At 46.7% G+C, this 24,210-nt stretch overlaps 2 long non-coding RNA genes across 6 annotated transcripts in view; one reads left to right on the top strand and one right to left on the bottom strand.

Annotated features, from left to right (window-relative positions):
- Nucleotides 1-10,105: 10,105 nt before the first annotated feature.
- Nucleotides 10,106-13,933, top strand: LOC114856353 (uncharacterized). 3 transcript variants are annotated; one of them, XR_008694826.1, is made up of 4 exons: nt 10,106-12,149; nt 13,351-13,512; nt 13,591-13,715; nt 13,793-13,933. It is a non-coding gene; the product is annotated as an uncharacterized LOC114856353 (long non-coding RNA). The 3 variants fall into 3 exon arrangements; XR_005897763.2 differs by having other exon boundaries at nt 10,106-12,358; XR_003786045.3 differs by lacking the exon at nt 10,106-12,149 and having other exon boundaries at nt 13,068-13,512.
- The window catches only part of LOC114856352 (uncharacterized), a 30,940-nt gene continuing 20,514 nt past the window's right edge, over nt 13,785-24,210 (bottom strand). Inside the window, exons 4-5 of one of the 3 annotated variants that reach the window (XR_003786044.3) lie at nt 21,810-23,116; nt 14,848-15,049 (exon numbers count right to left, since the gene is read on the bottom strand). This is a non-coding gene — a long non-coding RNA (uncharacterized LOC114856352). Of the gene's footprint in view, nt 13,926-14,847; nt 15,050-21,809; nt 23,117-24,210 lie in introns of those variants that run through there. The other 2 variants (XR_005897764.2, XR_008694828.1) reach the window with 2 other exon arrangements.

Here is a 24,210-nt window from a genome sequence, read left to right as displayed (position 1 = left end):
ACATGTGTCTAATTCAATTCAAAAGAGCCACAGGGGTTAAATCCCCCAGTCTCCTGCTAAATAACGATAGGCTGCTGTTGGCAGACAGGGAGACCAGACAGGCCTGTCTCCCTCTATTTCTCCTAAATGTTATAATGCTAAGTACATTGACCAAAGGCTACTAGACTTGTCAGTGTGTGTGTGTGTGTGTGTGTGTGTGTGTGTGTTACTGCTGGCTGTATAAGTTGCTGTTTGGGGTTTTGGTGCATGAGTATGTTAAAGCAAACAGTTTTAATGTCTGCAAAAAGCTAATTGTTCATACACAACAAGTAGTTTTAGTGCTGAGTCAAAAGTCACATATTCAAATGACGATGCCAACCTTATTAGTAAAATCTCTGCAAACTGGAACCGATCCAACGTCGCGTCATGAAAATAAATAAATCCGAGGCAAATTTGGGCAATCAATAAGAGGTTGCATGTTGAAAGTGTGGGGAGGGTAATTAAAGGTGTGAGACGGAGACACGGCGCTGAGAGGCAGCGCTGTCAGATGGCTGACAGGTAATTGCAGCCCAATTTTTCAGGCACTTGGACATTTGAGAAGCGGAATTGAATGCAACTCATTAACACGCCACCTTAATAGGGAGTCTTACAGGAGGCACGAGGAGCTGCTCAGACTAGTCCTGAGGTGGAGAGGCTGTCACTCCTGCGTCTGTGGAGGATGTGCACGTTTACGCTACGTATGTGTGTGTGCGTGTGTGTGTGTGTGTGTGTGTGTGTGTGTGTCCCTCTGTTGTGTAACTTTCATTCCTGCCTCGTCTTCATTGCCATTTGTTGTGAAATCAGTCCACTCAACCTTTGTTTTGTTTTTTTAAGTATTGCATTTCGACAATTATAGGAATCATCCAACTGTTTGTTTAGTTTAGAAAAGCAGATTAAATTATAATGTGCCTCTGTTTTTTTCCTTTACAATCCTGCAGCCAGCTGGTTATAATAAAAAAAAGCTAAACAAAAGAAATATGCGAACACACCACACACACACACACACACACACACACACACACACACACTGGATGTAGCCTCAAGGTTAGAGAAGTGAAGCCTACATTGTTGGCTCAATTTCTTTTACTTGCTGGAGAAATCTGGTTAAAGGTGAAAATGAAAATAATGAAATAATTTCCTAATATGTTCTTTGGAAAGAAAAGTATTAACCTTTTTTCCTCCATCTAGTCCTCTGGTTTGTTATAAATAAGAAATCTGTGTTCTATTTAAAACAGATGATGCCGCACACTGTGTCACTTCTTGGTCAATGCACCAAGCAAAGTATTCACAAGTGTACAAAAACAGATGATACTCAAATATTCAAATAAATAAGTGCATTTTCTTCAACCTTGTCTGTTTTCATAATGGTTCAGAGCAAACTCACTCTCTTCATGTATTTTACACAAAAACCACAAAACATCTATTTCGTTAGTGAAGCTAGGTTTTGAGAGGCAGCTAGGACACTTTCCCAGGTTCTATATGATCACCTGACACTTGAAATTCTATAAGTTCATACTCCTCAACATGAGTTACACTCTTCTTCTTCTGAAGCCCCATCGTTTTCCCACATATTCTCCACCCACCACCTCAAACCCTCGGGGGCTCCTCCACTCGCTTCTTTAGTAAGAAAATTTGGCCTGTGTGTTTCTAATAAATCTCCCAGAGTAATGATGCCTTGGCCGCGGTGATTCATGAGCACGGTGACAGCTTAAATTGCCGGTGTGAATCTCTGGCACGGCATGAGTCGGGGCCGAGCCGCCCTCGCTGCCTCCGGGCGTGCGGGGTGGATGGAGCCGAGGGGCGGAGCCGGGGCAGGAGCAGCAGGTTTAACCCCGTCACCTGCTGCCTGCTGCTTGACTTGACTGGAGAAATCCGATCATGTGAGCGGAGGAGGAAGCGCGCAGCGGGGGCGTGCGGGGCAATAATGCGCGGAAGGTAAGATACGGTGCAAAATACGCATGACGACTGTCACCAATTGCTAGAAATTAGTGACGAGGTGAGTAATGCGCTGATCAAAGCTGTGAGAATGACTGTGTTCGTGAAAGATGTCACTGGAGGATCCGCGGATCGGAGACGCTCCTCGACTTTACCTGTCTGACGGCATCGACAGCGACGGGGCTTCTTCAGGTGAGATCGGGTTCAGAACCGAAGGCGGGACGTCTTGGAATATCCTGCAGCTGCAGCGCTGCTGGTTTGTCTCAGTCCACCTCCTCTCATGAGCGTCGGATCAACAGCCGTGTGTTCACTTGCAACACATGGATGTGTTTAATAGATTTAATCGTCTTTATCTGATTATGACCAGGAGGGTGTTTTTATTAAAAAAAACTGCTGTTAACACCGCTGTGCCATGTTATTATGCAACACAGTAATAATCTGTATTAAAGATCCATTTTTCTCTTTATCCACTGCATCACACTTCCCCTTCCCCGGATTATTGGCTCCCGCTTCATCCTGTACAACTGAAGCAATGTGTCAGAAAGAGGTGAGGTTTCACGCTCCGCCGGCCTGAACCTTTGTTTACATGGAATAAATTGATGTGAAAATCATACTCGAATGAGCTCTGGCCATTTGGTAGCCATTAAGACAAACGCTTCCAATAAGAGGGTTTCACGGCCTCACAAGGGTCTCTTTGGTTGCACAGTTAATGACCCCCGCCGTGTAAATCTTCCCGGCCTCCTGGAAAATGTCGCATGGCCTGAATATGTCATGTGTCACAACTCCTGCAAGAGTCGGGTCTTAAACAGAGAACAGGAAGGTTCATGGTTCTGGCAACAGCCCAGAAATTTAGACGACACCTTGAAATATTTAGTCCCAAGCGGCATCTTGCAACTTTGTACTGATGCTGAGTCAGCGAAACAAAACAACCTGGCTCAGCTATATTTAAGGCACTAACCTGAAAAGGGTTGCGGTACCGGTCGACACAGGCTTTGCATTCATAAGAAGGCAACCAGAGCTGCATTTGTGACAGAGGACCGAAAACCACTCTTATTGGTAAAATAGCCATTTCCCCCTCAGATTTTTCCAATTATGTTTTTCCCCCCTTTCAAGCTCATTCTAAAAACATGTTTCCCCATGAAGCTCCTCTCCATCCCCTGCTCGCTACCATTCAGTTTTCTCTCTGCTCCCGTGCCTGTTTGTGCCGTCTCCTCTTCCCTGCTCTCGTTGACCCTCAGCAACCTAAAATGTACTCACAACAGAGTTAAGAACCTTAATCCCCCCAGGGGGTCCTGCGGTCCACGTTGTCAGGGAGACGCAGAAACTTAAAGGGGGGGGGGGGGGGGGGGGGGGGGGGTTGTACTGGAACAAATGACAGAGATGGACTCAGCCGATACGCTGACGGACACAGATCAAGGAATGAAGACAATTATGACGTTCAGCAGGACGCACGGCCTCCTTCAATGCTTCCATGCACGTACATGTGGCAGTGGAGCTGCCCGAGATAATGTCACGTGCAGTAACTGCTCCTCTGAAGGAGAGCTGCAAATGACAGCGCAACCTCTGTCCCGTCGCCAATAAACACACACGACGCTCGACTGCACGCGCTGCAGCTTTCACCCTCCGTAAAACAGCATCTGCCGCGCGTCTGGGTGACATTTAAGAGCTGCCAACAACGCCCAGTCGTGTGCACGCGCGCCTCTGTATCTGTGACTGGTTCGGACTGCGTGATGGGACGATCAAACCTGCAGGAATAGAAACGAGCTCCTTTAATGTGCTGGAACTTTGGAAGCAGTGAGGCCACAGTGGGAGAGAGAGGGAGAGAGAGACAGAGAGAGAGACAGGAAGAGAGAGAGAGACCACAGAGCCGAATCAAAAGACAAAGCTATTATCACGCTTTCCCACAATCTTTAATAAAGTTTCTTGTAGTGATTAACCTCAATGGATCCTCAGAGTCTCTTCCCCCCGAACACAAAAACACAACCGGCTCCCACTTTCCTGCCCTGATGCTGCCTCGCTCCATCCCTCGCCTCATCCTCTGCATCGGTTCAAGCTAAAATTTGCACCATCCATAGAGATTCCTGCACATGCATTCACTGCACCGCGTTAAGGCCTGAAGGTAAATGGAAGTGATTGTGAATGCAAATCTGAATGCACTTCCAGCAAACAGAGGCTGAAAGGGCGTAAATGCATGAAAGCAGCTGTTGTTAACGTGGCTCTACAGAAGCTGCCCGGTGAAAGCAGGTGATTGACCCGGTGGACTCGGTCCTGTTTGAATTGGACTCCGGCTCGGATTCGGTTCCTCCCCTGAAGCTAAAAAGCATCACCTGTGACACCAGAGCTCTACTCCTGGTCTCAACTCTTTGTTATCTGGACTGGTCACATATCATAAACATGTAAATGTAACCACGTGGGGTTTTTTTTTTAACAGGGATCAGAGGAGAACTCTCTCTACTGGGTCGCTTTGATCCCCAGAATCACTTTGATCAGATCCTAAATCCATTCCATGATGGATGGGCAAGAAGGACGCGCGGTAGTTTTCTGTACTGAAGCGCGTCCTGGCGGCAGAGCCTGATGCGCGTCACGCAGCGGTCCCACGCGGACTGAAACCACCCACGCTGCCACGCGACGCGCTGCTCCCACGGCGTCCGTGGACTCCCGATCGAAGGCTCCGCGTCCTAATAAAACCTTCATAAAACGCAGTACGTTCTTTCTAACCTGATGCCACTTTCATTCTGCACGTGAGCTGCTGCTCTTCGTCATCTCTCTTGACAGACGCTCGCGCGCGAACCAACAAAACGCTGCGAGTGCGGTTTTAAACATTCTCCCTAAAACGTAAACAAATGCGCCTTTCTGCGGCCGCGAGAGGGGCGCGTGTACACGTGACCCGCGCGCTCGCGGTCACGCGGTCACGCACATACACAGCGCAGGCACGCGCGTAAAGTGAGGGCTTTAAACCGGGGAGCTGATGTTTCTCCACGAGGTCCCGCTCGCTGTTTCGTTGTTGGACAAATTGCTCCAGTAGTAAACACAGCTCTCAGCAGTTACCTCCACAACGAGGCGCTTGCACACCACGCAGCAGCGTCTTTGCCGTGGACTTGTGTGTGTGTGTGTGTGTGTGTGTGTGTGTGTGTGTTTTATCCCGGACAATGTGCAACATATCAAAGCTGCAGCCCCTGCATCGCATCAGCCGCACACGTCGTTTTCCATGCAGTGTTCCAGCAGAGTCCACAAGGAACCACTGATATCAAGGCTCATGTGACTTCAGTTATGTTTGTGTCGTGTCCTTCTTTATATCCAACAAACCAAACAGGCAAGATTCTGATTCTAAACCAGTAATTATCTTTACTAATAAGTCTGCTTTTCTATTTTAGTTAGTTTTATTTTATTTATGCCAGAACAGCTTACTTTTGTGTTACTGCCATTCAAGTGTTACATTCTGAGCTTTAAAACTGGTTTTATTATATCGCATGTTTAGATTGTGAGGTGAACTTTGGAAACTTACACTTTTTACTCTCAGAACTAGAGAAGAGGCTCAAACCGTAAACGCTGCCAAGATGTCATGAAGCCCTGTTATCAAGGACGCCCACTTTGATGAGGCGCTCCAGCAATGTGGAAAGACTGGAACCTGGACTTAATGTATGGTTAAGTCAGGCCACAACAGGAAAGGCTAAACATTTCTTTACAGACGCCTGGAGACACACACACACACGTGACAGCAAATGAACCCGCAATGTTCTTACACACAGACACACAACCATCATCTGAGTCCAGACTGACTCTGGTGTTTGCTCGACTCCCGCATTGTTTTGCTCCAGGAACAGGTTTTGGAGCTTTATGACCACCTCTCCTCTGACAGGCTGCAGCTTCGGGGCGTGTCACAGTCTGCAGGTGAAGGTCACACAGGTCAGGGCTGTGGCCACCGCCCTCCTCCAGCTCCACACTCGATGCCAGGCGTCAGGTCCTGCTCCGCTGGAGTCATAACAAAGCCAGTAGGAACGCTGCCGGTCAGTGATGGAACCATTCAGTCACTTCCCTATTGCCCAGTTTACAGCTTCCTCTACTGGGACTTGAGCATGTCAAAGTATTAAGTAAGACTCACGTCACAGGTGTCCACCAATGAGAGGACGCCAGCAGACGCTCTGATCATCCCACTAATTAAAGCCAGCGGGTTTTGTAAACAAACAGTAATTTTTAAAAGTCATATGGGTGAAACAAGTAGGTGTATTTACACAATAAAACAAAACCTGCCCAACAATGGCGTTCATAAATTGATGATTACTGATTAGATTATTGATTAGTGTGTGTGCGAAGAATAAATCCTATGTGCCTGCTCTCACTCACTTGGTTCTTAGTGAGAATGGTTTTAAAATCTGCAGCACTGAACAAACAACTCCAACAACAAGGACCCACGTTCGAGCCTAAAGCTGCAGGTGAACCGCTGCAACGGTTTGACTGACGGTGAACAGTGACACCTAGTGGTCAAACTCTGCTGCGTACGCTAATGACTAATGAACCTCATATTCACATAAAATGCCAGCACAATTTGTTAATGGGGTGCTCTAATGTGCAAATGCAGCCGTAAAGCAAACATATGCCACTAAGGACGCAGGGACCAACAACTTGGACAGTTGCTTCTGAAAGAGATGAAAGGGGAAAATATTTCCTAACGGAGGCTGTAAGGTAATAATAATGACACTGATAATGAATATGATAATGACTATGATAAGATATAAAATATGACGCTTTTATTGCGTGTAGTAAGAGAAGTTGGCCTCTGGGTGGCAGCATCGTTCTGGTTTCTAGGAGCAACATGCGTTTGTGCATCTGCACAAAATACAAAGCAGGACTAAAGGATGTAGAGAGCACAAATAGCTCTCATATGCATAAAGTACCTGTCTAATACTTCTTTGGGCTTTGAGTCAGTGAACAAATACAAGTGAGTGAATTTTCAATCTGTAGGTGAGAAGATACAAACTGAAACCCGCCATGAAAACCCACTACGGCTCCTAATTGAAACCCACCTTCAGGATATTTGCGCGGTGGCCACTTTTCAATTTCAAAGCTCCCACACCTGCGTCCAGATGGTGTTATTTTTTCTCCCACCATCTGCGAAGTGAAAGTGTAAAAAAGATGATCGATATCGGCGGCTACGACACTTCGCCGCCTCCAGATGGCACGATCGCTAAGTTCTCTGAAGAGCCCGATCCCTGCAGCTCCGAACAGAAAAAGCCAATGTCCACGCCTATGGGTGAGCTTAATAAGCCTCGCTTTCTGTACACAAGTGAGAAAAGGAGAAGAGGTTGTGGGCATTCACGAGCCTCTTGGGGTCGAGAAGATGTATCACCAGCCTATATTCCACAGCCTATATTTGGCAACGTGTGCAGAGCAGTTTAGAGAACATGGTTTTCAGATGGCGTGCGCCATATGTGTGAGTCGGTGCCGTGCAGCTGAGGCGGGTGGCTGAGGCCGGGGCGACGGCGCGACGCTGGCGGTGGCTCATAATGAAGTTCAGCGCTGGTCCGAACCTGGTTCGGGCCGACTCGCGCCCTTGGGACGCGTCGGAGCGTTTGTGGGGACGTTCACAGACTCACACGAGAGCAGTGACGCAGCACTTTACACGCGCGTGCATTTGTGGGGTTCAGTGTGTGGAGCCCATCTCTTCGCGCCACCGCGTGTCCTGGATTCTACGCGTCCCTGGAGGATTTTTCACCTGTTAACAAGGCAAAATAAGAACAACAAAGACACAGCACAGAGAGAGTCTCGCACTTGTATAAAAGTACATCAGTCCTGAAATAAAATGATCACCATTTGGCCTTGAACTGGCTGCAGCATCAAAGCCGACCTGTCACGTTGGGAACGAACGAGGAAAACTTTCAAGCTGCGATTTGATCATTTACATTGGGAGAATTGCAGTGTGCGGCTCGTTTTCTCCCCCGCCTGTCAGGGCGGCAGCCAGCATCTCAGGGAGACTGTCATCTCCAAATTGCAACACGCGCCAGGGAGACTGGCAAGCGAACAGGTGGGCCTGTCATATGTTTGGGAAGGAGTCCGCTAAGTATTCTCGACAATTAACAAACCGCTCAGACTCGTTCCTCTCAGCCGTCCTCCCTCTCTCTCCCCCGCCGTCGCTCGCCCCCTTGTTCCACGTCCCTCCAGCTCCGCCGAGCGATGGCAGATTGAGGCGCGTTGAGCAGGTAGCGCGGGGACGGCTGGTGGCTGACGGAGAAACAGACGCGCTTCTGCAACAAAGTGCTCGGTTTGAGGACGCCCGGGTGCCGGAAGAGGACGGCGCAGTGGGAACAGGTGACGGCGAACACGCAACTGGTTCCGCGCAACAGTCTGCCAATTAAGTGTGTGCGTCCCCTGGGAGCGTGTTACATACAGACTGCATAATGAGGGAGTTCAGCGTGTAACTAGCAACCAGACTGAAGGGCTGGGGTTCAATTAACCCGCTGAGGGGACAGCGAGAGAGAGAGAGAGAGAGAGAGAGAGAGAGAGAGAGAGAGAGAGAGGCCTCGACAGTGGAACAGGTAGCCGGCCTCAGCGGGAGCCGCGTTCCTCAGCAGCCTGAGGAGAGAGAGGGGCGGGTCATTAGCCGGCGTGCGTGTAGCAACAGGGAGAGCGGCGCTCCGACCCGGTCCGCTGGCTCATAGGGCTGTTAATGAGGAGCGCACCAGTCGGCCGCGGGCTCCAAGTCACATCTGCAGCGGAAGCGTCCAGAGCTCCTTTTTTTAAGGCAAAGTCAGGTGACGTCCCAAAACATCAGTCCACCAGGGAAGAGAAGCGAAAGCCGGATGCTGGACTTGCTAAATAAGTAGATCAAGCACTGGAAGTGTCTCTATAAAAGGACCAAACCAACAGATATACTATATATATATATTTAATAGTTTTATTATTTATCCTTCAATAATTAATTAATTAATTAATTAATTAATTAATTAATAGCATGGGGCTGGTAATAACAGAACATCATACATAGTGTCATTTACTTGTCTTCCACTTTTAGGTCCACTTTCTGTTCATGAGGTCACATTTCATTCTAATTTAACCCCAAATCTGCACTTTATTCCAGTTGATGGGATATTGAGGACTGGCAGCATTTAGAGCGAGGCACTGACTGAATGAGCTGTAAACCTTTTAGCTCTCACATTCATACTGTGCGCTGACAGAGAATTTGCATGCGTAAAGGCCCCGCGCCCCGTGTTGCGAAGGTGATTCCACCATATGAGCATTCGCTGGTATATGAAGTGCATATATTATCTGGGTGGGAATGGACGTAAATGTTAAGTTATGCAGAAGCTGCGCGCGCGCACACTTCCTCTTCCTCCCTCGCACTGGTGAAAGGAGCGGAGGACGGGCCATCGGGCTCATTTCTGGAGGAACACCTGCCATGATGCAAGTAGGCTGAAAGAACGGAGACGCCGGCTTGATAAACAGGGACAGAGTGGGACTGTTCAACCAAAAAAAAAAAAAAAAAAAACATGGCCAGAAGAATAATAATGTAGGAGGGCAAAAAAGACTCCTGGCGCTCCTTTTTTCTGGGGCTCCTTCGTCTCGCGCACACAAACACGTTTCAATCAGGGGGAGACGTGACGGCAGATCAGCGCGCGCATCCTCAGCCTCATGAATGGAAAGGACTCGCCCGTCATTCATCCGTCCTGGGTGGCATTTCTCTTTCTTTCACCGTGGGGGGAATGGAGCGCCAGCCTCCTGATAGCTCGTACTCGGGCGTCGGGAGAGCGCGCTCTATCTCGGCGATAAGGTGCGACTCGGCTCTGTGTTTGTGACGGCGCCGCTTTTGTTTTTGACATTTACGCCTGATAGAACGCTCTTAAGCGCCGTCCTATTTGCCTCCCTCTCTTTAACGGGCAACGCCGCGCTTCTAATTGATACGTCCGGTGGGAGTGACAGCCCGGGCCCCTGGAAACGCCTGCGTTCCGGCGAGAAGCCATAAAATTGCATGCATCTCTTCGCGGCCCCCACCTCTAGCTGTTCTGACGGCGACCGGGGAACTTTTGTAGCCCATAGCTTATTCATGCGCCCCAACACCTGCGAGAGCTGTACAGGAATAACAGACCGGATTCTTCTCGAGTCAGACATAATGCAGCCTTACGGCCTGAAAGCCCCCCGGCATCTCCCACCCTCTACCTGAAAACGGGACTCCATTATCTGTCCGGACCCCCCGCTGCCTCCGCCCCCACCTGGCCGCCTCCTCATATTACTGAAAAGCTTGAGGAGTGAGAGATCCCCCCGGCTGATTTGAGCAGTCGCTCCTGACGCTGTTCAACGCTCGGGGAGGGTCGGCCCTGCGCCATTGTTCAGCGGATGGGGGAGTTAACCGGCGCCGCCAGGCCCTGATGGGAAAAGCTACTCCAAATCGCTGCTAAACTGAGGATTGGGAATTCGCCTATCTGGTTCCACCCCCCCCCCCTTTGTGATGCGGTGAGCCTCGTTGTAATTTGAAGGGGACGTGCGCGCTGGGGAGAGACGGGGAATCCTCCCTCTCAGCCCACTGTGACAGCTTCCTTCACCAACAGTGTCTGCAGTGTCTTTCATGGTTTGTTAGTTTAGCATAGCTCCCCGGTTTCCCGCCCGGGACGCAAACTTATGTTACTGCTTAGACAGGGAGCCAGCTGAGATTTGGTGCTAAGTTGTAAGAAACTCACACAGGTGCGCGAGTTGGAAAATAAAAGTCATTTTGAAGTGAGGGAGAACTGAAGCCCTGACTCATAAGGGGTGTTCATAAGTAAACTTCACGCAGCTGGAATTCTTAATGCAGAGGAAACTGGCACCAGACCAAGGCTTCAAACGAACTAATTCAATTTACCTCGTTGCTTTTGCCACTGACTGTTCGTCTCTTTAGCCTCAGAATATTTCCTAAATGCATGAGTTTTGCCTGTCGTTCACCAGCAGCTCAGCATGGGGCCGCCTTTAAAACTTTCTAAGCAACGAACCGAATCACATGGTGTCAAAAAGTTGAGTACGCAGAATTTAATGGATTTCCTCAGTGTATCTTGGAGCTTGCAAAATACATATGTAAGCGATTGAACGTGATGAACGAGATGATTTTCTAAACTTTTAGTCATAAAAGAATTGAACGGCAAGGCTGAATATCACAGATGGACACGTGAGATTAAAGAGATACATTATAAAGCCTGGGATGCAGAGAGAACGACCCTTTGGGCAATTTGGTAAAATATTAAAGGAGGTGCTGAGAGAATCCCAGAATGAGGGGAGAGATGGTTGTATAAGGAAAGGAGATGGAAGAATTCAATGAGAGACTCATCAAAGACAATCAAAAGCAGCCTGCGATCACATCATATATTATGCAACGCTACATTCTCTCAGCAACTAAAAAGAAGGTCCCCCTGCAGGGGAGCGGCGGTGTGTGTAATTATTCGCAGCATTTTTTTTTTTTTTTGTTTAATGGCCGATTCAAACCCTCACTGACACCAGTGGGGTTGGAACACCGCAGTAATTACACCAACACCGCGCTGATTGAATTACTGAGCAGCGACGACGAGGAGCAGAGTGGAAGGAGAAGTCTGGAGCGGCGTTGTGACGATATTAAAGATGTGACACGCACGCGCCGACGCGTGCGTCGGTTCATAAAAGGAGGCGGCGCGCGCACACAGAGGAGGCAGCGGGGAACGAACCGACGGAAACGCGCGAGAACAAATGGTCGTGTGAGACCATCGGCGGCTTTTTCGGGCCACTCTGACACGTTCAGGGGGTCGCGGGAGAACGACGGCGGCGAAGTGGGAAAGCGAAAGAGAGGTCATGCGCATAAACGCGGCGAGACGCAGTCGAGAGCGCCGCGCGGTGATTTCTCCGGAGTGAACGCAGTCGGGAGCGTCGCGCCGCCACTCGCAGCATAATTTATAGCGGGGGGGATTGAGTTCATTGACATTTATAAACAAGCAGAGGCAACATGCCGCTAATAAGGATCATTAATGGCCGTTTTGTAATGAGCCCGTGGAAACATGCAATTAAGACGCCGCACCCAGACAATGCGTTATTGATTAAGCGCTATAAGCGAGAATGCTTGTGGTTTTAAGGGACACGATGCAAATTCTCGAGTTTTGACAGTGAAGAATAAAAGAGAGGAGGCATGAAAACCGTTTCCAGGCCAGTGGAGTTCCTAAATTATTCTGCGGGCACTGGGTGTGATGGGGAGGCCGAGACGACAGAAGGTAAAAAGCCGAGGAGATGAAACGACACATTTAAACGCGCGGAGACCGAGACCGGAAAGAGGGGAAACTCAAATACAATGGAAAATGGCTTGAAGAGCATTGAAACCCCGAGGCGATGGTCACAGACATGCGCCGACGCGTCACGCCTTAACGGGAGACGCAGGCGTTGTTGCTAAGTGACGGCGAAAATGGAGAGCGCGGCCTTCCAAGTAATTAGGCACATTTTCATATTATATACGATCAGAAACTTTACGGGAGAAGCGCCGCGGGTCGGCCCCATCAAGTAATGGCAAAAAGCACAAGGCGAACAATGCGCTGATGGTGCGGACGGACCTGCCGGAATGTGGGCGGATGTTAATGCTAATATCAGCACATCGCTGTTATCACGGACACCTTCCTCGCTCCACACCTCCAGAAATGTTTTCATTATGAACGTCTCCGTGCGCCAAACAACGCCGTCTAAAACAGCCAATAACGTCTTATTAATCGACTTCTGCAAAATAACCTTTCCCAATTAAGCGCAACCTTTACTTACTTCATTCACGTCTTATTTGCACATTTAATTAGTGTAAACGCGACACGTCGACCTCCTCGTCGAGCAGCGGTCGCGGCAGCAGGTCAACGTGGAGGTTTCAAGCAGAGTGATGGAAGTGGTCCGCGTTAACGCGTGTGCAGGACGTTTATACAGTCTGCGTCTGTTAGCGCTCAACGGGCACGTGTGACGTGAGAGGAGCAGAGCACGCGGCAGCTGCAACTATGCGAAGAGGACGCAGCCAATTACGAGGGTTTTTACAGAACAGCTTTGACTTTAGCGCGCAGTTTTCTAATGATCTGCTCTATTTTGTTTAATCTGCGACACACACACACACACACACACACACACACACACACACACACACACACACACACACACACACACACACACACACACCTGAAGTCATACCAGAAATGAAATAATCCCGAGTGTTGTTCTGCGACACAGTAAAACGCACAATGTCGCACCACGCTGGTCTAATTTGCACGACTCACTGTGGGGATATAAGTTTCCAGCACATGTGACCACAATAAAAAAAAACAAAAAAACAACGTGGCATCGCCACTGAGATGCCAACACAAAGATAATACACAACTTGTAACACGCCTAATTACACCCATGTGAGTTGTAACGTCAGTAAAATGTGATGCGCATAATTTTCTGTAGGAATCCACTCTACCATTAACAGGAACATCCTTCTGCAATTAAACGTGACCCGGGGAGGACGCCTATAGGGTGAAGGTGCTGCAGCTACAGTGAAGAACATAAATCGGCTGAGTTTAATAATTCATCTGATGAATAATGGAGCATGCATAATAACTTCATAAGGTAGGAATTCATGAGCTCTTTCACCTCACACTTTCCTGCATGCGACATGTCACCGAGATATGTTTTCTTATATCACAGGGCCGCGCTGCGATATCAAAGACAAATGGCAGACGTGAGGCTCCTGGTGAGTTCCTGATGACGCCGTAACGCCTGCGTTTCCTCTGCATCCAAACCAATGCACAAACAGACGCCGTGTTCCCACCGTAAGCCTCCCGCTCCCTCAAATCCGATTTGACAATATAGACCCTCTCACAAAATATGCAAATGTCCCCACTTGTAGGAGGATTCCCTTTGCCAGATTATTGAAACGTTCCACAGCCGTCTGTCTGGTCGACTGCTCCGGCGAGCGACGGAGAATCAGCCTCGTTTGACTGTGGTTGAGGGAACGAGGCAGAACGATGATCGACGTAGTCCTAAGGAAATAGAATGCATAAAGAAAGCAAAATAAATTCAGCCGTAATCATGCAAAACGTGTCTCGGCGCTGTGTGTAAATTAGCTTTTTTAAAATCAAATGTTCCAGGACGATAATTCACTTCATTATGAGGACCAAAGAGGTTCAACATATAAATACTTCACAACAGCGATAGATGAGACAAACAGATATATATGATAGCATGATGGGTGGTACTTTCTCTATAGTAAAGATAAAAAATAAGGGCATAGAGTAGAAAATTAAACCATAAATCACATATCAGCATGCCGTATTGCACACAGAAGCAGGTCAGCAATATCCACAAATCAACATGGATGCTCACATGTTCGCCAGCTGTGCTACAGTGTAAGTGGCCCCAGAGGGGCCTGCAGACGCGGGTGGCGCGTGCGCGTGCATAGACTGGTGCCCATGCAGAGGGTGGTGGAGCTGCACGCCTTCAGTAACAGGTAGAGCAGCTTCAGGCACTGTTTATTCTTTTAATGATTTCTTTTTGATGTTATGATGAAAAGGATAAATATTCGCGGCCTCAGAATAAACTTTTTGGGGGCGTAAAGCCAAGTTTGGTTGACTCGCATTAAGTCTTTTCTGTCCTCCGATCTTCCTCACGTCTGTGAGCGCTTTGCTGAGTGTGTGTGTGTGTGTGTCTCTCTCTCTCTGTGCAGGGCTGCTCATAACTGGAGCAAGCTAAGTGTGTGTGCAGCAGCGGGCCAGGCGCTGCGCTTGCAGACTCTGCCTCTGGGAGCTGCAGTCTCCCTGATGGATGGCCTCCCTGGCAGACGATGCGCACCCCCACGTAACACCACCGACCCAGCTGCTTCCAAGCCACGCTCCACTTGGGGGGGGGGGGGGGGGGGGGGGGGGGGGGGGGTTGGCAGGAAGCGCGTTCAACTTTAAACTTGGGACCATTTGAGCGCGGATAGAGACGCTGTCCTCTTTATTGTTGTATAAGTGGTGAAACGAAAGGAAGTTCTGGAATGCAATCCAGTGTTTTTTGCATGAAGATGCGCATTTTTGCATGAAGATGCATTGTTAAGCTGATGACGCTGCTACGCTCTGGTCAGTCTCCAGCCTCCTCCTCTCTCTGTATGTGTGGCATCCAGCAGCTGTGCAGAGAGTAGGTCAATTTTATTTCAGAGACAAATAGTCCACATCAATCACAGAAGCCGCTAACTCTCCCCACTCCCGTCCTGCACCTCAAGAACATTATGCATGGTGAAATAAACCTTATGATTTGCAGTTAATGGGAAAAGAAAACAATCCAGAAGATACAGTTTGTTGTCTTTTTGAAAACAGCAGCAACTCTTCGTCCAAACTGAAGCAGCCCCCACTTCATACACTGATATGTATGCAAGGGAAATGCAGTGCTAAACATTTTGATTGGTTCAAAATGTCTACTGCAACATTTAAAAATTCTAAGCCTCCGTTAGGTTGTATAGAATCTATCAATAAAAAAGTTTGGTTTATAAAAGTTCTTATATGTGGAGAAGAAAAAGAGCAAAACCAGCAATTTTGATTCAGCAATTTTTAAAATCAATGATTTTACAACCATGTTTTGAGTGTAAACTGAAAAAAAATCAAGGACAAGTTGCAGGAAAGCAAATAAAGGAGATAAAGATGTACAGGCCAAATGTTACTGGTGGTGGATGCACTGATTTTGTGCATAAAGTATTTAGAGGATTAATGAAATGGAACCGGTGTTGGAGGATAAAATGAGTTTTGCTGCTCAGCGTAATTGCGTTTGAATCTTTACTCATTCCTTTTAAGCTAAATTCAAAAGACACAACCATTACGTTCCATTACACAACGTCGTGCCAAAAATGTTTTTTGGAATGTTTGAACAGACAGAATGTCTGTGGCCAAGGGCGAAAGCAATGACAGAGGTACAACACGGCGCTACGCTAATCTGGTCTCCAGTGGGAAGCGTTTTTGAGTAGATGAATGAAGCCCTCGGTCCTGCAGCTCCTCTCAATCCCACTTATGCATTTAAGCGCTCTTCTGTTGATCTTGTTGTGTTTGAATTATACGTTCTCTCATGTAAAACAAAAACGGCACAGTGAAGTTAACAGTCTGTGCCTTCGCCAGCCAGTCAAGTTGCAGCTTACGTGCATGTCTGTCCCGAGACATTTTGGCAAATTTGAGTCAAAAAAGTTTGATGGAGAGGACGGAAAACCCAAATCATGACGCCTTCGGCCACAGAAGTGCACAAACAAACTATTACAGAAATTTCCTAGTGACTCCAAGAATGGGACAAACAATTACACAAGACAATATTATTTGAATCTAGAGCTGGACATCTGACATATGAGAATTCATATACTGACATCTGGTAAGGATTTACAATACAAGGCGATATTAGGATGTTTCTCTACTGAAGGTCTTGCTCATAAAACAGTGAGTCAGTTTGAACAGAGAAGCTGATGCTGTATTTATCTGTCCTGAGTGGTGAATCCACATTAAAATAGATGTTTGTTAGCAAATTATATTTTAATTCAGATTTTAAAAGTAACCAGAATTTTACTATGTAGTGGAATAAAAAAGTAGCATTCCGTAGGACAGAAGTACTCTAAACTGTACTCACAGTACTTGAGTAAATGCACCGCCCCATTCCGCCCTTACTAGAATAATTTAATTTCCACAGGCTCGCTTTGTAAGAAACGCATTGCTCGGGTTCTAAAATATCTAATCAGAGCCCGACAAATGGGAGGAGGAAAGAGGGTGAAATGGAATGAAATCTAATTCATTAGAGTCACTGACCCAGATAGAATTAACCAGTGGCCCAGAGTAACCAAGTATGCGTGAACCTTCAAATATTAGCAAGGTGCTCGGCGCGCTAAAGGTGGCATGAGGGGAGAAGGGTGAAATAGCTCAACAGTATTCAAACTCATGAGTCAGAATAATAATGGCTTCATCCTCCTGCTTGACTTTGCAGCAGGAGCAGACGTGCAAATGATCGACGACGAACTGTCAAAATGTAAAAAAAAAAAAAAAAAAAAAACGAAAGCTCCACGTCCGAGTAAGTCTTGATCGGCCATTAAACGTGCATAACGTGCATATGCATATTGCCAAGCCAGCTGTTTTCTTGCATCCAGACTATTGTGTTAAAGTTTGCCTTCCACCATGACGACATGTGCCGAAGGATCGGCATCACGTGGAAAACACCCCCCCTTTAGAATTTTACAGACGATAACGCTGTACCAGCCCCTCGCTCCCTAATGCTCCTTCTCCAAGTTAATTGATGACCTTGGCGTGTCTGTCTTCTTAGTCACTGACTGATCAGCGTAATCGGCAAGATCATTATTAGCGAGATCAGTAGCTCCACCACTCCCATTCGCCGCTATTCATCACATCAGGACTTAATTGGATTGCTAATTGATGTGTAGAAACCCATGTAATTGCACTAAAAGGCACTCTCTGCAACCCGAAAGGGGGGGGGGGGGCTACGTACAAGCTGTCAGTACCACGGTCTACCCACCGTGTGACCCCGGACCACCATGTGCAACACAAGCTACCAGTGTTTACCCTGCTCCACATTTCACACACTCACAGGCTCTGATTGTCCTCTTACGCTCAAAGTTCTCCACCCTGTGACACTTGTTAATACCACGGGAGCTCAGCGTAGCATTCTGCAAGAATTATACGAGCTAAATGATGGCATGCAGTTTAAATTAACACGGTCGATCAACCACGTAATGGACCACAATGAGGCGCCATTCAGACTGGAACTAAAGGATCCTTGATGTGGCATCTAGATAAAACAGAAATCTAATCTCAATTAAGAACAAGTCCTCCTTATTTAACTGTGTCCTGGTGGTCCCTCTGAGATGACTCCAGAATTTGTTGGCGGACAACAAAACCCCAACAGCGCCGCGTTTTTATATCCTCCACTCCTTTCTTTTCTGCCCTTCCCTCTGCCAATGGCACATTGTCCTGTATTTGTGCCGATTACTAAAGGGAGTTATTTAGCATTCAATTCATCTTTTCTTTGACCATTCAATTCCCTTTTCAAACATCTGGACGCTTTCATACTTTCCTCTGTCCCCTTAGTGACACCTTATATCTCTTGCACAGAGATAGTTCCAGTTCATCTCTGGTTCAAAGTCTGTTAGAGGTTGTAGATGTTTTCCAAATGGAAAAAAATGAATAATGCATTCTGTCGTATGTCCCCTATTGGTGTTTCAATGTTTAATATTTTCCACATGACTCTTAAACACATAGTTCTTTGTTTACCAAAGCTCTGTGGGAGAAACTGTGCGTTCAGTGTTGCAGAGTTTTTCTTATCTTATCGCAGCATTAAGGAAAATGAAAGTCATTTCTATGCCACCCTACTGTAATGATTCTTTTTCTGCAAAATAATGTCCCGACTGCAAAGCAATAAACAGCCGAGATTTCTCCTACTGTATTACTACTGTGAAAACATGGAGAGGAAGACAAATAGAGGAGACTGACGACCGGGCTGCGCAGATGTTACACAAATGTCAACACCGGCTTCCATCCGCAATCCGGCAAAAATCACATCATCAAATATTTGCTCGGCCGCGGATTTTTTCCTCTGTGTGTCAGTTCGCACCCAGTCGCTTCTTGTCAGTGTCAGACTTAACAAGCGGACAAACTGTGCGGAGCCATCGCCCTGTCAGGTGCAGCGCATCGACGCCTCATGGGGCAAAAAAGTCAATCTGTGCTGACAAAAGGCTGGCCGCTGCACTGCCAGTCTGGTCCCACCCCAGGCACGAGGCAAGGGGGGGGGGGTCTGCAGAGGGGGAATTAGAACGATCTGTCAGGTCGCTGTGGAGGTGGGAGACGAGAAGGTGACTCCTCGCATGTGCGGCGTAGGCACTTTGACTCGACCCCCTGCTGTTTCCTTTTGTTTGTCAGTGTTTTATCCACTTGATTCAGCGGCTGCGCACCCAGAATATGTTTGGATGCATAACGTCATTCTAAAAAGGTCCAGAGCTCCCGAGGCCTTACTCAACAAGGGGCGCCGCCTTTCCAAGAGCAGTGTTCTGTGGAGCCGTGACACAAACATTCACCTTTGTTCTTCCACCTTCCTTCGCTGTTGCTCATTCAGTGCTGCTATTTGACTGAAAATCTTCACCCACTCATAAGAAGGTCATGCTAGGATATCAGCTAGCTTGTTCTTTGCTAAATGGATTAGCAGTCATCCATGATGTAGGCTTGGTACAGACCGCATTATGTAAAATATTATTAGGTTAGCGACATCAGTAGCTAAATGTTGCTAAACATTAAGAAACCAGTTCACCTTCCCTGGCGCCATCTAGTGCCTGTCAGAGGTACTGCATGTTAAATTACAGTCAAACTGCCCGATTTAGCACACAGGATGTGGCCAAGTCATTTAAGGTATGCTAATTAGATGGTGTCTGATGATGCCGCAATGATAATGAATGAAGCAGATGTGGGAGCTGGTTATAGAGGGGATCGAGGTGCTGTGACTTTGCGTTCGTTACATTAGTGCCCACGTGTGACATTTACTTTTGGCCACAGCAGAAAATTAACTTTAACACATTGCCACAACTGTGCACGTCTCTTTACTCATCTCATCCTCCTCTCCCTCGCTCTTTTTCGCCTGCCTGTGTTCTCTGATTGCCTCTTTTGCTCGGCCCTTTGCTATCGCAAATGTGACAGTGGCACACAATAGGTTGTGGTGCATTTACAGGATTCCCACTTACTAATTAGCAAAAGCTCTCTGGGCCTTTGATCCCGTGTCCCCGTGTCGCGCACGGCTTCCTGGTCTTTGAAGGTACAGTGGCTGCGGCAGGAAAGCCGCTTTAACCTACCCAGAATCCTTTGGCTCTGGCGGTGGGACTGGGCTTAGCTCGCCACAGGCCTCTTAGGGAAGAGAGCTGTCCTTGCAGTTGTGCCTGGGAGTGTGAGCAGGGGATCTTCTGGAGCAATGGCAGATTATGGAACATGTGCCTCCACACACTTCACAAATGGGAACGTGCTGGAGGTGGAGTCGTCCAGTTTGATGTGATCATTGTGATCAGTGTTCATACATGTGGTGAGGTTTTCTTCTGTGGTATTAGGGCGCTCACGCCCCTCTGAGGTCCTGGCCCTGTCGCTTCCTGCGTCATGCTGTGCGCTAAACCTATGATTAATACATAGGAGTTTCACGTGGGGTGGGCTTAATCCCATTAATCACATTCGCGATCAATATAGAGGAAGATTAATAAATAATAGATGATTATTAATGAATTTAGTATTATAGTATGCTGATTGTTAGCAGCCAAGTAATGATCGCTGAGCACGGGTCAAAAGACATACGACTAAATTTCAGGAAGTTTTTCGTGTGCTCCAGATCTAGAACTGAATGGTAGATGGAGGGAAATATTGAAATATTGAATTCAGTCAGCCTCCCTTTCAATACCCCTCTTATCATGCAAGTGCTACCCTTCCCCAGGTGCACAGAGTGGCACAATGCAGGATAAAAGGGAATAGAACTTATTATATTTTTCTCTATTTTTCAAAGGCACATTGTAAGCAGCACAAAGGGGGCGAACAGCGCCATTTACAAATCAGTTAAGCCCTGAGGGAAATCTACTGGTGGATGACATTGAAGTTAAAAGTGCACAGCGAGTTGGCGACACCGCTCCACAAATCATACATCTGAAGCGTCTTCCCGGCGCGCGGATTTCACCGGGAATGAATGCCCACACACAAAGATGCTACAGCGGAGGATTGGTGGAGCTGCTGCTCTGTGATAGGCATCGCCTATTCATTTGAATACGGCGAGGGGATATAGAGACGCGGGGAATGCAAACAGCAGCCCGTGCCAGTTGAGACGCGGCGCATCGATTGTGCCTGTAAGACTGTGTATTATCCTCTGTCAAATAGCAGTTCTGCCCACTAAGCTCTTTTGAGATGATGGCACTCACAATGGGGCGTGCGTGCTCTGTCTGCCGCAAAATCAAAGCAGATTAGATTCAATGCCGGAGCTGACAAAAGTGACTTTGTTAATGTGGAATAGTCATGAACCTGTGCGAGCCTGTGCGCACGGGCCGTGTTTGTGTTTTCATACTGTAAGTGAATGCAGCAGTGTCACATTTCCATGACAATACAACATTGTGTTTTGTGCCGAGTTGCACTGTGCAGGACGGGATGACACCAAATCAGGTTTGTCATTGCGTCTGTTTTGCCTGATTCAACCTTTTTTTTTGGATTAAACTTCGCCTCGTGGGCTCGCGTCCTCTCCTCCCAGGGCAATTTGCTAAAAATTCTATATGACTGTAGCTGCAGTTAAAAGCACGAATGAACAGTATGTCATCAAGTGACCGACACCTCGTACAGTTTTTCCTCTTTAATATTTTAGATTACTAAATCACACGATGCCGCTACATTGCATAATATTTCATACTCCTCTTCCCACCCTTGCATACTAAGTCAACTGTAGCAGTAGCCATGGCAATAATGATAGCACATAATTAGGGTCTCATATCCCTTAGCTCCTTCCATAATTGCAGTCTCACAACCAGAAATCTCCATTTGCATGTTTCTCAATATGAGAGAAACTCATTAATTGTAGACAATAAGGATTAGGCGAATGCAAAGCTTAACTGTAATGCGGGAGCCAGGGCTGAATAGGCCTTTCTGTTTTCCATACCACAGACATTATCGTCAGCTCCACCTCCTCGTGGTTCAGTCTGAGGAAGAGTGTCAGTGCAGAGCTGTAGCTGTAGCTGGGATCATAAAGCAGACTGAGCTCACTGTGTAGTGTTTACTTGAAGTCTGATTATGTAACTGCTGTTGGTGACATTTCTTTTTATTTCTTAGTCGTAAATACACAAATACAATGCACCATTCACCTTCTAACAACACGCGTGCACCCACACATGTGAGCGTATTACTTACGTAGGGGGCGTTGCAGCTCCAGAAAGATGGATGTCGCCCATACCAGCGTCCCAAAGGAGAAAACATTTATTATGCTGTTTTTTTTGCTTTCAGATCGTTTCTCAAATTAAATAAGTAGGGTGCTGCTGCAATACCGACTGTAACGAAAAACACGGGTGAAAGATTAATCAAGGAAAACTCTATTATCATGACAGGTATTAATGTAAGAGGAAGTTGTGGCGTGATGAATGAATAAATGAAACATGGATAAAAACGGCACCTTTTATGAATAAAGAAATAAACAAATGCAGAAGCGAGTGTACCATAACAAAACTAGTCAGCAAATCCCAGCGCGACTGTCCCCACACTCCCTCAGGAGTTACTCCTTCTTCATTTATTTACAGCTGTCTGCAGCAGCACAGCCAGATAAACAACTGCAGCAAGAGTGAACTCCTGCGAGAGGCCGACGCCACTGCCAAGGCCCGAGCTAATGATTATGAAATGCATGATCAAATACGGTGTCTAGCGCGCCGTTGAGCGAAAGTACACAACTCCCATACACATGTACACACACGTAGACAGCAACGCAAACCCAGCTTCCGTCTCCCATCCAGCCCATAATTTCCTCACTGACAAATGTGCACACTCAGCCTTCCACAAAGCCTCCCGGCTACAGATGGAAATAACAGACAACATATATAGTGGAAAGAAATAAACTTTATAATCAAAATTATAGGATTTTTGTGCAGAAAGGTCAGGAGGAGTTCTTTTCTTGTACCACAAGGACATAGATGAGGAACCAGCATCTTGCCTCCTTGCTAGGTTTGAACAGTTTTGCCTTTACTTTGGAGCGGAAACCCGCTTTCACCTTGAAGGTTTGAACTCCGGTGCATCCTCATAGCCCGTAACACTACTGTTCAAACCCATGCGCAGAAATATAAAAGCTTCAAACACATATTTGTTCCATACCCTGGAGCTGCCTGCACTATTCCTGAGCAAATGGCTCTATTTCCCCACAGGCTGCATTTGTATTATCTGCTGCCAATTCAAGATCTAAAATTGTTATTCTGCAAATTTAACATGGGAAACATGCACAATATTGGATTTTAATCATAATCTCGAAGCCAGTTTTAGCATGCATTGAGCAATATGTTCTAGGCAGCCGCCGTAGATCGTTCAAACAGATGAACTGGCTTGTGTCGACGTGTATTCGTTCCACTCCTCAAAGAGATAGAAATCAGACAATATGAAAATCATGTTAAATTTGATCTGTGTGAAGCCATGGGTGAAGAATTGTGCAGCAGCAGCGGCAGCAGTGCAGCAGTCAGCTGTGGAGAAGAACACGTACACTTAGTCTGCAGCGCCTAATGAAAAGACATGTAGCTGATAATAACAGGGAACATTTATAAGGCCGTAAATTAGCCACTGCCTTTATCGATCACTGGCACTAATTATTCTGACATTGAGCAGAGCATGTGATAAATATGAAACAGAAGGTCAGCATATGCTGGAAGTAAGAGAGTAAAGAGAAAAAACAATAATTAGATAGAAAAATCAACAAATCACTGAAACAAATAGTCGATTTGACTCTGTCTTTATCCTCAAACGTTTCCAACCCATGTGAACATAATTTCCCCAATTTATCAGCCAAAAATCTACAGCTATTAACATGTTTATAGACGAGTCTATACTACTATCGGCCCTAATAGTTTTCTCAGAATGATCTATTATTTAAACCATCCCAGCCTGACTAAGTACTTTATAATTATGTCAGACAGATAACGTGGCTGTAGGCTATTCTGGCTCAAATTCAACTCATTTAAAGTCAACATTCAGTCAATTGTTCAAGTGAAAATCTGTTTCTGTGGTTACAAACTCGCAAGTTGTACAAATAGTGTTATGGCATTGAATAGTGAAATGAATATGAATCAATAATACATAATCAGTATCTTCCTTAACATGAAAACACACTACAGTATAGGAGCATTTTTGTTTTGACTTTATACGTGCATTTAAACACTAACAATATTATGAATAATACTTTTTGACATCCAGTAGGGAGACGTCAGTGTTCGGAGTTAGTTTAAGGTCAAGGCTTCATTGCTGTCATGAAAGAATATATTGAATCGAAAGCTGATCCAGTTGAACAGGCCAGAAAAAAACAGGGTGCAAAAGAGCTGTTTAATATAATAGTTTCCACATCCGTCTGTCAATAACAATCAAAGATGCCGGTTGCCCAGCAAGACTGCAAGTTAAAGTGAAAAATTTCCCTTTGCACAGATCCCAAAGAAAAGGTGGGGCACAAATCACAGCCGGCGTCTCTTTACTGAGCATCGGCCCAAAAGGAGGAAGGTGAAGCGGGGTGGAGGCAAACGATCCTCCCCATGGTCTTCCCATGAAAAGGAGATGCAAGTGTTCAACA

Source organism: Betta splendens, chromosome 5 (genome assembly GCF_900634795.4).
Source record: "Betta splendens chromosome 5, fBetSpl5.4, whole genome shotgun sequence".
In the NCBI taxonomy this organism is placed as follows: Eukaryota; Metazoa; Chordata; class Actinopteri; order Anabantiformes; family Osphronemidae; genus Betta; species Betta splendens.
Note: the sequence above shows the minus strand (reverse complement) of the source record. Positions and strands in the feature narration are given on the sequence as shown.